This window comes from Crotalus tigris, unplaced genomic scaffold (assembly GCF_016545835.1).
Source record: "Crotalus tigris isolate CLP2741 ecotype Arizona unplaced genomic scaffold, ASM1654583v1 scf7180000024343.1644824, whole genome shotgun sequence".
Classification (NCBI taxonomy): domain Eukaryota; kingdom Metazoa; phylum Chordata; class Lepidosauria; order Squamata; family Viperidae; genus Crotalus; species Crotalus tigris.
In genome coordinates, this window is record NW_024100513.1 from 1,137,847 (window position 1) to 1,153,947 (window position 16,101).

The 16,101-nt window shown below is 44.8% G+C and overlaps 1 protein-coding gene across 7 annotated transcripts in view; it reads left to right on the forward strand.

The window, feature by feature from the left end:
* Positions 1-16,101, forward strand: part of ARHGEF7 (Rho guanine nucleotide exchange factor 7) — a 142,233-nt gene that overhangs the window by 43,771 nt on the left and 82,361 nt on the right. The gene's annotated exons all lie outside the window — the stretch shown is intronic.

Sequence of the window (16,101 nt, forward strand, 5' to 3'; positions counted from 1 at the left end):
TCACCTCTGACAAAGGGGGATTGAATAGAGCCAGATTAAAAGGGGAAAAAAAAGGAAGAAAAAAAAACTTGCTTTCAGTTCTTTGAATTTTCTTTTCTTTTTCTTCCGTGGCTTTAGTTGTTATCAGATAAACTAGCCAACCGGAGGTTTACAAAGTTTTTCAATGTTGTCTTGTTAAAGATTATTTATACTTTTACACATCAACACAAAGCACCAGCAGACATTGTCTGACAGGGTTAAACTTAACAGCTACTTGAAGTTTCAAAACATCCCAATTGTTCAAAACACATTGCAGAGGAGTACATTTTGATTTAATTTGTTTCTTTAAATTCATCTGACGATTCCCCATATATATTTTTTCTACTTCAAGATTGTTCCTCTAATATTTTCCTTATGGGGGTGTATGGTGGTCGTAAGGAGGCAAAAGAATTAGCCTCTTTAGAAGGAGCTCAAAATTCAATTAAAGATGCTTTCGGAGTTATAGTTTTTTCTTGATCCTAATCAGGTGTGGAGCTTGTAGTTAATTGTTGCCCTGCTGAAGCATCTGAGCCAAATTTTTCCACTGCTTGATGGCACTGATGCCATTGATGTAATACCTGTACTGGAGCCCGAGATTCAAGATGTAAAGTATGCCCTATCTTTTCCCAATCTCGTAACCTAAGTGTCCAGCACTTAGGATATCAAGGGGAATGTTTCCCTACCTCATCCACCAGCTTCCTTATGTCTGCCTCAGGCGCTTTCACACCTGATTTGTGTAACAGGAATCTGAGTTCCTGTACATGTTTCTGCTGGTGCTGAGATAGATTGCAACCCTTACTTACCACTGAGGGGTCCCATAGGACGAAAGTGCACTTAGAGGTCTATTCCAGACGCTGGTAAGTATGTTGGCTGTTGCTCACTCGGAAGGGGGGGCTGTCCCAGTTGCTCCATGGGGGGCTGTCCCTGTTCAGGCGCCAGATGTAAGACGCTAAGAAAAAGACGCAGGCATGTCTTGAGCAGAGGTTTGAAGCAGCAGGACACAGCTTGACAAACTCTGAGTTTATTGCTTCTTATATACTTGTTACATACACCAGCTTAACCATTAGATCAGTGGATCTCAACCTTTCTAATGCCGCGACCCCTTAATACAGTTCCTCATGTTGTGGTGACCCCCAACCATAAAATTATTTTTGTTGCTATTTCATAACTGTAATTTTGCTATTGTTATGAATCGTAATGTAAATATTTGATATGCAGGATGTATTTTCATTGTTATGAATTGAACATAATTAAAGCATAGTGATTAATTACAAAAACAATATAGGAAGGAGAAAGGAAAGGAAAGGAAAGGAAGGAGATGGAGAAGGAAGGAGATTGAAGGGGAAAGAAGGGAGGAGAGATTGAAGGGGAAGGGGTGGAAGGAGAGTGATTGAAGGGGAAGGGATGGAGATGGAAGGAAGGAAGGAAGATTGAAGGGGAAAGGAAGGAGATGGAGGAGGAAGGAGATTGAAGGGGAAGGGATGGAGATGGAAGGAAGGAAGGAAGATGGAAGGGGAAAGGAAGGAGATGGAGAAGGAAGGAGGTTGAAGGGGGGAGGCGTTGCCAAGGATGCACAAGCAGCTCCTCACCATTGCCTAGGGAGGGGAGGAGGCTCTGGCAGAGAGCCTGGTGGAGAGCCAATCTTAGTGACTGTTCAAAGTTACAACGGCACTGAAAAAGTGACTTATGACCATTTTTCACACTTATGACCATTGCAGCATCCCCAGGGTTATGTGATTTACATTTCGATGCTTGGCAACTGATTCATATTTATGATCACATTGTTCCAGGGTCACGTGATCCCCTTTTGCAACCTTCTCACAAGCAACGTTAATGGGGGAAACCAGATTCACTTAACAACCATGTTACTAATTTAATCTCTCTCTCCTTCTTTCTTTCTCTCTCCCTCTCTCTGTCTCCCTCTTTCTCTCACCCTCTCTCCCCCTATTTCTCTCTCCCTCTCCCTTTCTTTCTCTCTCCCTTTCTTTCTCTCTCCCTTTCTCTCTCCCTCCCTCTTCCTTTCTTTCTCTCCCTTTCTCTCTCCCTGTCTCCCTTTTTCTCTCTCTCCCTCTCTCTCCCCCCTCTATTTCTCTCTCTCCCTCTCTCTCTCCCTCTCTCTCCCTCTTTCTCTCCCTCTGTCTCCCTTTCTTTCTCTCTCTCTCCCTCTCCCTTTCTCTTCTGTCTCCCTTTCTTTCTCCCTTTCTCCCTCTTTCTCCTTCTCTCTCTGTCACTCTTTCTCTCTCTCCCTCTATATTTCTCTTTCCCTCTTTCTCTCCCTCTCTCTATTTCTCTCTCCCTCTCTTCTGCTCAAAGATCCTTTAAATCCTTAAAAGTTATGCTTGGGTGGAAGACTTTTCCTTTTACAGATGGGGTGGGTTGGCAAACAAGTAGTCAAAAAAAAAAAAAAAAAAGGAAAAGAAGTGCGAATAGGTATTCAGTAGCTAGCTTGAAGTTTGAACGACTTCTTTCTCTTGCCACCGCCTTCTAGGAGGAGCAAAAGACATCTAGCACTGCAACCAGATGCCTTGGACTGGCCATTCCAGGGCTTCCTGCACCGGCTGACAGTTGTCTGCAACTTCCTGTTGACGCTTGAGGGGGGGAAAGGGACATCCAAGGAGGGAAGTTATGTTGGACTGTTGACTCTGTGTTGAGCCCCGTGGGCCCTACATTCGCAGGCAGGCGGGAACCCGCCTGCCAAGCCGTCATCTCCCCATCGCCCTCCATGTTGGCCGGCTCCGTCGCCAAACCTCCCAACTGACAAACTCACATTCAGGGGGTAGCCAGCTGATGGGCGCAGAAGATCGGTGCTGCAGCCTCCCAGCCACCCGCTTCTTTGGCTGGAGCAATTGCCAGGGCTTGCATGGTCGCCGGTGGTGGGGAGCGTGTCAGTGGCCATTGGGGACGCCAGCGGTTCGGTGGCAGGGAGGCTTAAGGTGCAGGACGCGGAGTGGCGTGGTGCGGTGCCGTGGGAGGTGGCAGGACAGGGGGGAGGGGTTACCTGTATCCTGCTGGCTGAACTCTGGAAGCCTGCCTGAATGAAGAATTTTAGGGGGAGTTTAAAGTGAGACAGGTTTCTAAGAGTATGATGTGTGAGGCATGGCGGGCATTGGTGGCGGGCTGCCCCCCCAGAGCTGGAGCGGCTGGTGCAGCCACCCCTGCCTCCATACCCCAGCCTGCAGCTGCCCCGCCAGCCCTGCCACCCACCCTGCACAGCCCCACCGTGGAGAGCGGGCCCGCAGCTCCCATAGCACCAGCTGCACACCACACTGATGTTGCAGAGCTTGCGGTTGCTGAGCCAGACACCAGTGCAGGGTGGCGGGAGGGTGCGGGCTGCGGGCAGGCCGAAGCGGCGGCAAGCATCGTGGGCCAGGCGCTCCAGGGCGGCCATGTAGGCACACAGGGTGAGGCAGTGGCGGCGCAGGTTCAGCACCGGCTAGGCCACCAGCTGGCCCAGCCCAAGGAAGGTCAGCCACCCGCCCCGCCAGCACCTCTGCCACCACCTTTCCTGCACAGCCGTGCTGTGTCAAGCGGGTCCTGCGGCTCCCATAGCAGCAGCCGCAATGCACACCGATGGCGCATGAGGTGAGCACGAGGCAGGCGAGCACATGTTTTCTGTGCTTCAGCAGCAGGCTCTCCATGTAGCAGCGCGAGGCAGGAGTGCACATGGACTCCGCTTTTTCGGCAGGGCTGAATTAAGTGCTGCTCCACACCTCCCACCCCTGGTCCTCTTTTACTTACAAGTAGGAGATGGCATAGTTGCTCAGCAGGGAGGGGTGAAAAGTTCCTGCAAACTTGCCTTTGCTGCAGACAACTTGCATGTGCAACGTTTTCGGGTTGGGTCTTTTGGTACGCTCTGCAGTGCAGAGGCAGCCATTAACAACCAGGTCTGGACAATTCCTATTGGCTTTCAAAAGCCAATAGAATAAGAGGGAGGAGCACAGCTAAGGAAAAGGGGAAAAAAATGGCGGACTGCTTTGATTGACGACTCCCGTGAAATGGTCGTTCGAACCCAAATGGGGTCGCGACCCACAGGTTGAGAACTGCTGCATTAGATGCTGACAAAGGTTTCTTCATTGGAAAATGTCTTCATGTAAGCAACTATTTTCTAGTAACACATTACATGGTCAAAGACCAGGTAAGAACAAATACAGGGAGATGAAAGCAGAAGGCACTAACAAAGACAGGAACTTAAGCATATTATCTGTTTAGGTAGGTGAGGCATTAAGTCAAAAGGGTATGACCTTCTGGCTGCTTCTCTGGGACAAAGGGTATCAAAAGGTTATGAGGCTTGTGGGGGGGAAAGCACGGCAATTTGCTGCGCGTGCATTTTTCCCCACAGTGGTGACCAAAACTGGATGCAGTATTCCAAGTGTGGCCTTACCAAGGCATTATAAAGTGGTATTACCGCTTCACATGATCTTGATTCTGTCCCTCTATTAATGCAACCTAGCACCATCTTGGCTTTTTTGGTAGCTGCAGCACACTGCTGACTCATACTTAAGTGATTGTCCACTAGGACTCCAAGATGCTTCTCACAGTTGCTACTATTGAGCAAGGTACCACCTATACCAGGAGTAGGCAACCTTGGCTCTTTTATGACTTGTGGACTTCAACTCTCAGAATTCCTGAGCCAGCCATGCTGAGAGGAAAAGGGAGAGGTTTCCAAGCTGAGCCATGCTGGCTCAGGAATTCTGGGAGTTGCAGTCCATGAGTCATAAAAGAGCCAAGGTTGCCTACCCCTGACCTATACTATACCTGTATATTTGTTTTTTCTTGCCTAAATGTAGAACCTTATTTTTTTCACCATTGGTTTTCATTTTGTGAGATAGTGCCCAATGTTCAAGTCTGTCAAGATCCTTCTGTATCTTAAGCCTATCTTCTGGAGTGTTGGCTATTCCTGCCAGCTTGGTGTCGTCTGCAAATTTGATGAGTTCCCCATCTATTCCCTCATCCAAATCATTGATGAAGATGTTGAAGAGCACTGGGCCAAGAATAGAACGCTGGGCACCCCACTACACACTTCCCTCCATGTAGATGCAGTTCCATTGAGGAACACACGCTGAGTACGGTCAGTCAGCCAGCTACAAATTCATCTGGTGGTGATGCTGTCTAGCCCATTTTTTCTATCTTATCAAGTAATAGGTTGTAGTCTACTTAATCAAATGCCTTACTGAAGTCCAAGTAAATTATATCCACAGCATTCCTCTGGTCCACTAATTTTGGTCAAAGAATGCAATAAGATTTGTCTGGCATGATCTGTTTTTGACAAACCCATGTTGGCTTTTGGTAATGACTTTGTTTGTCTCTAGGTGTTGGCAGATTCATTGCTTGATTATCTTTTCCAAGATCTTCCCAGGTATTGAAGGTCAGGCTGATAGATCTGTAATTTCCTGGATCCATTTTTTTTCTCTTTTTTGAAGATAGGAATTACACCAGCTCTTTTCTATTTCTCTGGTAGTTCCCCAGAACTCCACAATCTTTGAAAGATATAGTTTAGTGGTTCTGAAATCACATCTGCCAGTTCCTTTATAACCTTGGGGTGTAGTTCATCTGGTCCTGGTGATTTGAACTCATCTAGGGTAGACAGGTGCTCACTTACCATTTTGTTGCCTATCTTAACTTGTCTTTCTAATCTGTTTTTATGGTACTGTTTTTAATAGATTGGACTGTTTTTCCCTTTGTGTAAATACAGATGCAAAAAACAAGTTGAGTAGTTCTGCTTTCTCCCAGTTATTTGTCACCTTCTTGCCACTTTCTCCCACTAATCATTTCCTTAACTTTTTTCTTGTTTTTTACATGTTGAAAGAAGGTTTTTTTTTTTTTTGTTATTTTTGACTTTTGTTGCAAGCCTTAGTTCATTTTGAGCCTTAGCTTTCCTCACTTCATCTTTGCAGGCTCGGGCTATTTGCTGATATTCTGCCTTAGTTATGTGCCCCCTTCCACTTTTTATACTTGTCTTTTTTATCTTTCAATTTATCAGAGAGTTCTTTATGCAGCCATGCTGGTTTCTTTTGAGAGCTGTTATTCTTCTTCATTGGTATTGTGCTAGTCTGGGCTTTTATAATCTCACTTTTCAAAATTTCCCAAGCTATTAGAGTTGTTTTCCCCTTGAGGATTCTCATCTATGGAATCCTTCCCAAACCCTCTCTGTTGAAATTAGCTCTCTTAAAGTCCAAGACTCTAGTTTGACTGTGTTCTATTGCTTGTGCTTGCATAATGTTGAACTCCAATATTGCATGGTCATTCCCCCTAAGGTTCCTGTGGTTTCGGCACGTTGTATCATTTCATCTCTATTAGTGAGAATTAAGTCCAATATGGCTGATCCCATAGTTCCCTTCTCTACTTTTTGGGAGACAAATTGTCTGCTAGATTTGTCAGGAATCTGTTTGATCTTCCACTTGGTGCAGAGTTTGTCTCCCAGTTGATGTCAGGGTAATTAAAATCTCCCATTACTATTGTGATATGCTTCCTACATACCTTAGTTAACTGACTAGCAAAAAGTTCATCTATTACTCTGTTTGTTTGGGTGGCCTATAGTATACACCTATGGCAATGTCATTCTCCCCCCCTTTTATATTGACCCAAATGCATTCAAACAGTTTTTATCATTGTTGTGCTCTATTTCTGTAGAGATGTAGTTATTTCTTATATAGAGAGCAACTCCACCTCCTCTTTTATTTGGTTTTTTTCATTTAAATCCCTCTAGCTGTGTGTTCCATTTGTGGGTTTCATCCCACCAAGTTTCCATAATGGTAACAATATCATATCTGCCCTCATTTATCTGAATTTCTAATTCACCCTATTTATTGCTCATGGTCTGTGTGTTGGTGTATAGATATTTGAGTGCTTTATGACTAACCCTGTGTTTACTTTCTACATAACCTGTGTAGTGCCTGAGTTCCCCTATTTTCTTAACACCTGTTTGATTAGTGCACTTTGTGTGGCACTTTGTGTTAAAAGCTTGATTTTGATTGACAGTAAGGTTGATATTCTTGTCCACACACACATCTGTATTTCATGCACTAATAACCCTATAATTTTTAGATTGCCGGGGACAGGAATGTTCTGTGTCAATTAACTCACTGTCCCCGTTGTTTAGTTTAAATATTTCTCCAGAAAATCTGTGAATTTATTGCCAAGAAACTCAGTCCCTGTCTTTGATGGATGCAAACCATCTCTTTTGTACACTTTTTCATTGGACCAACTGGAGACATTGTGATTAATATAACCAAAGCCTTCCCCTTTACACCACTCCTTTAGCCACGTGTTGAATTCTCCTATACACTGGCCTTTTCCATTTTGCTCCTTATACACTGGTAAACCTCTAAAAAAGTAAGCCTACAGCCTATCCTGCTAAGTTCCTGCCCCAAGCTCTGGAAATCATTCTGCACAGAGAATACATCTTTTTGGGATGTACAGTAGCATTCACATCATACTCCTTGCTGGCACGCTCTTCTTGCATGACTGGTATGTAATACCTGATTCACACTTTCCCCTGTCCAAAACAAATTCTTCATCTCAGACCATGATCCCCTGTTTATTTGAGTTATCATAATCCCAATTATCTTGATCTGTTTCCTTAGTGTCCCTAATGAAGTCACCAAGGGCACTGTACCTATTATGCAGGGACACAGCGAAAGCTTTATGTTTATGGTTCACAGCTCTCACCTTGCCAGATCCCACGGTTGTCCATACTCCCCAACCGTGCCTTCAGCATCAGACTTAATTGCCGTGACCAAAGCCCAGATAGATTATTTTCTGGTCAGGGGAGCAGTCTTTGTTACTTGCTCCAATTTTGCTTCCACCAACCACTTGTCTGCCAGAGCTCCGTCTCAGTTTCCCCGAGACAGCTCAACCAGGATGGAGGACTCCATGATGCCTCAACCCACGAGCACTGCCTATCCATCCTCCAGTTACGGCCAGCACAAAACCTCTGATCAGGAGATGGCAGGCAAGCTCAAATCCAAGGCTAAGGCCACTCTCAAGAAGCCTTCCAAGTTGGCGGAAAAGCAAGCCAGCCGTAGGCACCAGGCTCTTGAGAAGGAGTTCTCCAGAGCGCAGAGACAGGCTGGATTAGAGACGGATCAAATGGCCCCTGAATTTGACCTTCCTTTAGGTCCTTCAACTTTGGCTCAGGGCGTGTGGTCTCTCACAGGGACGCCTGCCACACTTAGTTCCCCTTCGGAATTGGTTCAACACACAACCGTCTCGGGTTCAGCTCCAGAGGCCACCTTCACGCCAACGGCTGCAGGACTCAGGGGACCAGACATCGGAGACTGCCGCCTTGAGACCTTGCTATCCAAGGTTGTGGACCATGCTCTAGCAGAACTGTCCTTCCATCCACCCGGACAGGGGCTTCCACGTCAGCCATGCCACCTTATGTCCCTCTTACAGGGTTCCCTATACTTCAGGAACCCACATCTCCTGCACACTCCTCCATGAGTGGTTACTTGTCCCCGCAGGGTGAGGAACAGCCAGACTTTAATCTATCAGAAGAGGAGGAATTTCCCCCTGAACCCTCCCCATTGGGAAGCCTGTTCAATCTGACCCTGTTCCTTCCCCTGCTTTGCAAGGCCACATCAATGGCAAACATAGGGTCCGATCAGTTCCCTCAGCTTCAGGCAACATCGGATTCCAGTCCAAATCCCATATTTTTTTAAATGGTGGCAGCCCAACATCACATTCCATGTCCCTCTATTTTTCTTAAAGGGATCAAAAAGCAATGGGCCTCCCCCTCCTCCTTTCCTTCCGTAAGCAGGACTGATAAAAAGATTTTTAGCACTTCCACAGACCTCACTGAGGCCCTGGAGGTCCCCAAGGTAGATGAAGCCTGGACCCCTCTGGTATCCCAGACTGCGGTCGCTGGGGACATGTCGAAGGCTCTTAAAGCGGATGACAGAAAATGGGACCAAACTTTCCGGAAGACCCATCAATCAGCGGCATGGGCCATTAAAACGGCCACTTGTGCTTCCTTCTTTGTCCAGACCACACTTTTATGGCTTCGTCAGCTTCAGGCCAGAGTCCCTGCTGAGGACATTCAGACTCATCAGGACCTAAGCAAAATGGTGGCGGCCACTGAGTACGCTGCGGACGCGATGCTTCAGTCGGCCAATTTTGCCTCTAGATCTTTAGCTTCCAACATTACATCCAGAAGGATGCTATGGCTGAAACACTGGCAGGCTGACGCCAAAGCCAAATGGCATCTTGCTACTGCCCCCTATCTGGGCAATAATCTTTTTGGGGAGGCCCTGGCCCCGTACCTTGTAGAAAAAAAGGACAAGAGGAAGGTCATGGCTCACTTGAATAAAACGGTCAGACAAACGTCCCGTTCCCTATTTCTGCAGGCAGTCCTTTCGGCCGGCAGCAGGTTCAACAGTTACTCAGCCCTCCCACTCATACACACCCAGGCAGGACAGGCCATATGACCGTCCGTATGACAGGAGGCCATTCAACATCTTCTAGAGATTCAGGCCATAGAACCGGTACTGCCAGACCACATGGGAGTGGGATTCTACTCCAGCCCTTTCATGGTCCCCAAGACCTCGGGAGGATGGAGAGCAATTCTAGACCTCAAGGGTCTGAACTATTACATCACATACAAGAAGTTCAAGATGCAATCACTCCAGTCCATCCTGGGAGGCATCAGACAAGGAGACTTCCTGGCGTCAATAGACCTCACGGAAACGTATCTCCACATCCCCATCCATCCAGCTCACCGGCGGTTCCTCAGGTTCTGTTACAGGGGCAGTCATTTCCAGTACAAGGCCCTTCCTTTTGGCCTCTCCTCGGCACCCAGGGTATTCACCAAGATCCTGGCTGTACTAGCCGCCCACTTGTGGAAGGTACCGGTACGCGACCAGTGTTACCTGGACGACATCTTGATCCAAGCATCCTGCTTCCAGGCAGCCCAGTCAGACCTGGAATTAACTATTCAGGTCCTCCAACAGCACGGATTCTCGATCAACTTCCAAAAAAGCCAGACGGTTCCCTCATCCAGGCTTCTGCACCTGGGAGCCATCATAGACAGCACAAACTGCATAGTTTATCTCTCCCAGGAGCAGTTGGTCATCAGCAGGGACCTGGCTTGTCGGGTGTACAAGGACCGCACCGTTCCACTGGTCTTACTGTCCCAGCTTCTGGGTAAGATGGTCTCCTGTATAGCCATAGTTCCCTGGGCCAGACTCCACTTGCGGAATCTTCAATGGTTCCTCCTACCATTCCAACGAGTGAATGCCAGCGCTTCCAACTGCCAGGTCAGGCTCTCGGTCCACACCCTCAGGTCTCTACAAGCAGTGGCCAAGGGGTCACCCTTCAAGGAGCCGGACCGCATCACCATTACGATGGACGCCAGTCTATTCGGTTGGGGTGCCCATCTACAGTCTCACTTTGCGCAGGGCCGTTGGTTCCGCGCAGACTTGAGACACAACATCAATTGGCTGGAGCTCAGGGCCATCCATTTAGCTCTTTGCCAATTCCGACACTGGATCAGGGGCCATCACGTATTGATCCTCACGGACAACGTGGCGTCCAAAGCCCACGTGAACCGGCAGGGGGGCCCCAGGTCCAAGTCCCTCATGTCCGAGGCATGGCTACTGGGTTCCTGAGAAGAGTCCAACCTGGCCTCTCTCAGGGCCAAACACATCTCGGGGGTCAAGAACCAGCAGGTAGACTTTATGAGTCGCTCTACGGTAGACCCCTTGGAACGGGGATTGCATCCGGATCTTTTTTCCGAGATCTCCCAGAGGTTTGGCCATCTGATCCTTGACCTATTTGCTTCGTCAAACAATGCTCAACTCCCCAGGTACTTCTCCTGTTATTACCTTCCAGGGGTGGAGGGGACGGATGCCCTGTGGACTCTGTGGCCGCAAGGTCTCCTTTATGCCTTCCCTCCCCTCCCACTCATTCCGGCGACCATCTGCAAACTGCTCCAGGAACAGGCGGAAGTGAGCCTTGTGGCCCCGTACTGGCCACAAAGGCCCTGATTTGCCGACCTGATGAATCCTTCCTGGTCACCTCCGTGGAAGATTCCCCCGCATCGCATGTCCTTGCACCAAGGGGTCCTCCAACATCCAGACCCTCAGTGGTTACAATTGACCGTTTGGTGCTTGAGCAGGAGTTATTCTCACCAAGGGCAATTACCATGATTCAGGCCTCTCGTCGACTGGCGACCAATTGCATTTATGATTCTACTTGGAAAATTTTTTGCCATTGGTGCAGAAGGCGACAACTGGATGTTTACAAATTAACCATCCCTCAGATCGTAGACTACCTTCTGGACGGTCTGGATAGAGGCCTGGCCCCTGCGACCATTCTTAGGCAGGTGGCAGCCCTATCAACGTTATTCACTTGTGCGGATTACATTCCTTTAGCTCACCATCCTAGAATACGAGCCTTCATCAGGGGTGCATGCAACACCAGGCCTCCCGTGGTACACAGGTACCCCTCTTGGGAGCTGCCTTGTGTGCTTTGCGCTCTAACAAAACCACCCTTTGAGCCCATTGCTACTATACCATTGCAGGCCTTGTCCCTTAAGGTTGCATTCTTAATCGCCATCACATCAGCCAGGCGTATCTCCGAACTGGCTGCTCTCTCGGTCAGGGATGACCTTTGCATCTTCCACCGAAACCGGGTGGTCCTTTGGTTGGATCCCGCTTTCGTGCCCAAGGTCAACTCACTCTTCCATAGGGCACAGGAAATCATTTTATCAAATTTTTGTCCCGATCCTTCCCATGACTTGGAGTGGCAGTGGCACACACTGGACGTCCACAGAGCCCTGCGGCATTACATCAAACGTATGGAGCCTCTTCGCAGATTTGAGGCCCTCTTTATTTCCTTCTGTCCGGCTTCTCTGGGACAGAAGGTGTCTGCTGGCACTATAGGCAGGTGGATCAGGACCTGTATCGCGGAGGTGTACCAGTCTTCTTCCTTGCCGATTCCAAGTCATATCACAGCCTATTCCACTTGCAGTGCTGCGACATCTGCGGCATGGGCCACTCAGGCGTCCATCGAGGAGATTTGCAGGGCTGCAACATGGTCCTCGCCCTCCCCATTCATACGCCATTATAGGATTGACCGCTTCGCTTCAGCGGACGCCTCCTTTGGTCGGAGGGTCCTTCAGCAGGTGGTCTCCGGGGATGTAGATCCGGCCTTATCTGTTTCCCATCCATAGGGACAGTGAGGCTTTGGTATGTCCCATTGGTGGATTCTCCATCTCCTGTACTGGAAAAGAGGTGTTGTCTTACCTGGATGCCTTTTCTCAGTATGGAGAAGGAGAATTCACACTCACCCTTAGGTCAGTTAGGCCGTTATTAGGAATTTGAGAGCCAACACCTAGTCCTTACATCGTCAAGACTGGATCTCCTAGCAAGAGGGGGCATGTCAGGTTTGACTACTTGGTCTCAAGAGCAGGCAGACAGAGAAAACCCATTGGTGGATTCTCCATCTCCGTACTGAGAAAAGGCGTTCAGGTAAGACAACATCCCTTCTCATTTGAGTGATGAATTTGCTGCCTTGTGTAAACTTCAGTTGGTCCTCATTTTTGAAGTTAATCACGTGCCTATTTTTTTTAGTTTGTTTTTCTCTGCTTTCTGACTGTATTTTTCATTTTTATTGTTATTACTTATATCTCTGAGTTCTTTTTCATTTTTGGTTAATAGACCCAGAGGCTTTACTCTTACTCTGGGAGTATGTGACTCCCTCTGATTCCTGCACTTTTGACCAAATATTTATTGAATTGACTCCCTGCTATTACCATTCAAGTCTTCCATTAATCTTCTGTGAATGAGGCCTTAAAGTTGCAGTCACTGTTGAATTTGCAGATGTCCATACTAACTACTTCCCAACATTTTCCTATTAGTTGTAGAGCCCAAGATTCACATACTATACAGTCTTGTCTTTGTCTCTGTCTCTGAATACTGTCTTTGTCAGTTTGGATACTTACAGTACTGAGTCCATTTTGAACATTGCTGATGGTGGGATACAACTACGGATAACAGTTGATATATACCTAATATTACATTTAAATTATCTTAAAAACCCAGCATTACTAAATTGGTACCATAAGACATACATAGAATTGTACTACTGTTCTGCCTCTTGAATATTCCTCATTATTCCCAAAGCTATTATATAACATCATTACTATGTCGATACCATTCGCATCAAGTATTTTGCTTCAGTATTAATTTTTTTAGTGGGGGGGCTGTGCTGCCAGAGGCCACCTCTTTGATGTTATTACATCAAAGATGTAATAGAATGAGCCTACCTTTGCAGTTCTATCTATATTTATCTTGCTGACTCAAAAGATTTTATAAATTCCTTGAGACCTAGCAGCAAGTATAATGGATACGCTGGAATATTATACTGATTCTAATTTTTCATTTCAGTGTTAGTCATAATCTATGCGCTAGATGGTCTGGTTGATAATAAGGCCACACTTGGAATACTGCATCCAGTTTTGGTCACTGCGATATAAAAAAGATGTTGAGACTCTAGAAAGAGTACAGAGAAGAGCAACAAAGATGATTAGGGGACTGGAGGCTAAAGCATATATGAAACGGTTGCTGGAATTGGGTATGTCTAGTTTAATGAAGAGAAGGACGTGGGATGACATGATAGCAGTCTTCCAATATCTCAGGGGCTGCCACAAAGAAGAGGGTGTCAAGCTATTTTCCTGAAGGCAGGACAAGAAGCAATAGGTGGAAATTAATCAAGGAGAGAAGCAACCTAGAACTAAAGAGAAACTTCCTGACAGTTAGAACAACTAACCAGTGGAACAACCTGCCTCTAGAAGTGGTGAATGCTCCAACACTGGAGGTTTTTAAGAAGAGACTGGACAGCCATTTGTCCGAAATAGTGTAGGGTTTCTTGCCTGAGAAGGGGGTTGGACTAGATGACCTCCAAGGTCCCTTCCAACTTTACTATTATTATTATTATAATCACGAATACTCCCAGATTTTCATTTTCTTACCACAATTTTTTTTCTGCTATTTGAAAATCCAGATGGTTCACTAAGAATTGTCTATAACTCTTGTTTGCATTTCCAGTCTTATTTCAGAATGTGGCAAAACGATAATAAAATTTACCATTTTTGCCACCTTTCCAAAATTTGAAAAATTTGCAAAAATGAAGGTTTATATTTCATCATCCAATCTCCAACTGTATAATCTTAAAATGGAAAAAAATGAACAAGATGCTGATAGGTGTAAAAGGATAAAAACAGATTATATATTTAATACTTTAGTCACTATGTCTTCTTCATTTGTGATGGTTAGGTTATAATACCTGTACCACATTTTTGATAGGAGAAAATAATTATCTTTCTTGAACATCTGTTGGATTATAGCAAAATCTCACAACAGCTTATAGAATGAGACCATGTAATTGACAAAATAATAAATGAATGCCTTTTGCCATATGACAATTAAAATCTATAGCAGGTGTTTCAGACCTGTCTAGCTGATTTTTTCCAGAAAACTAAAACTCATCCAGATATTTTCTTTGATGTTTCTTATAGAGCTAAAATAATGGGTGCAGTGGCCAGTGGCCCAGAGATTAAGACTGTAATTGATTAATGGTTTGGGTATACAGTAATTATTTTTCTAGCTTTTTTTGAAACTGGTATAATATCATCTAGGTTAATATTAAATAATCTTGATATAGAGCTACCAAGTTGAGTTCTACATTGGATTATTTCAGAAAGTAAAATAAACGTACAAGGATTACTATGGATCTTTGATTTAGATCATTCCATATTCTGTATAAGCTAGAATTTTTAAATCATTTCTCTGAGCTGTCGATGGAGACATATATGTAGTGTACATAGAAGCGGGGAAATCATGTTTTCAGCAATAGTTCCTAAATATGTGACATGACAAAATTCATCATTAGGGAATATATTATAGATTTCATGTTTTTGTGAAATAGATCTGGGTTTCGGTATACCTAACAGTGGAAGACACCTTTAAAAAATTACATTTTAAAGCAATGCTGTTCAAGAGGTTTTGCTTTAGGGAAAATAGCTAGATTTTGCGTGAATGAACTTTCGATGCACTTTATTTTTTCCTGTGCTTTCTGACTGGATTGCTCACATGGGATTCTCTGTGCGTTTCATTTAAAATCCACATTGTAAAAGCTTACCATCTCTTTGAAAGCAGTCCACATTTAGTACTTAATTTCATGAATTGGTGATGGGGTTTTCAGAATCAGGTTGGAATATGGGGTCTTGTAGCAGTTCAGAATGCAAAAAACAGGAAAGAGGAGAAAGGTGATTATTAAAGTAGAAACATGTGATGGGGACCTCAGAAATTACTAAGTGCAGCCATGTAAAATGTGCTGTACTAAAATGTGCAGTTTTACTGCTGCAATTATAGCGCACAATTTTTCTGCATTGGTGATAAATATGGCATCTGTGTAAAAGAGAGAATGTAAAAAGTAAACATGTATTACTTTTTGAATGAACCCTAAAATTAAAACAGGCTTTTTAAGCAGTTTTTTTTATGAGTGTGGCAAATGTAAGATGATTTAAAGAATTGAACCCTTTTTTTTGAGAATGCACTTTGCTTTGATTAAATTGTTATTATCTTTGTTAATTCATATTCAGTATTAAGTTGTTTTATTTATATAATCTTTGTTCAATTTAGAGAGGATAACTGTTTATTTTAACTTCAAAAAATAATTTATCAACTCCTAAATAGATAGTTGAATAGAAAACATATTTAAATTAAATGCATTTTTATGATTATTGTCTCTAAATAGCAATTTGATCTGTGCAATTAGAAAACAGAACAGAATGTATTGGTAGCATTTGATAATCTTTGTAGTATTTGAAAACCTGGCTGAATGAGTTGCTTGGTGGATCCTTATTTTAGACTCTCCTTCCCACAACTTAAGTCAATTATTACCTAATTTCTTCTTAGATTGGAAAATGATTTGCTGATTTTCTGTTGTTTAGCCTAAACTTCTTTCAGTAATCTGCTGATTGTATGCTATTGCATTTTACTTTCCAAAATTTAAATGGACTAATCTTTCTAATTTTGTAGTTTTCAAATCTTTTTTGTACTGTACTTTAAAACTGCTGTTTTC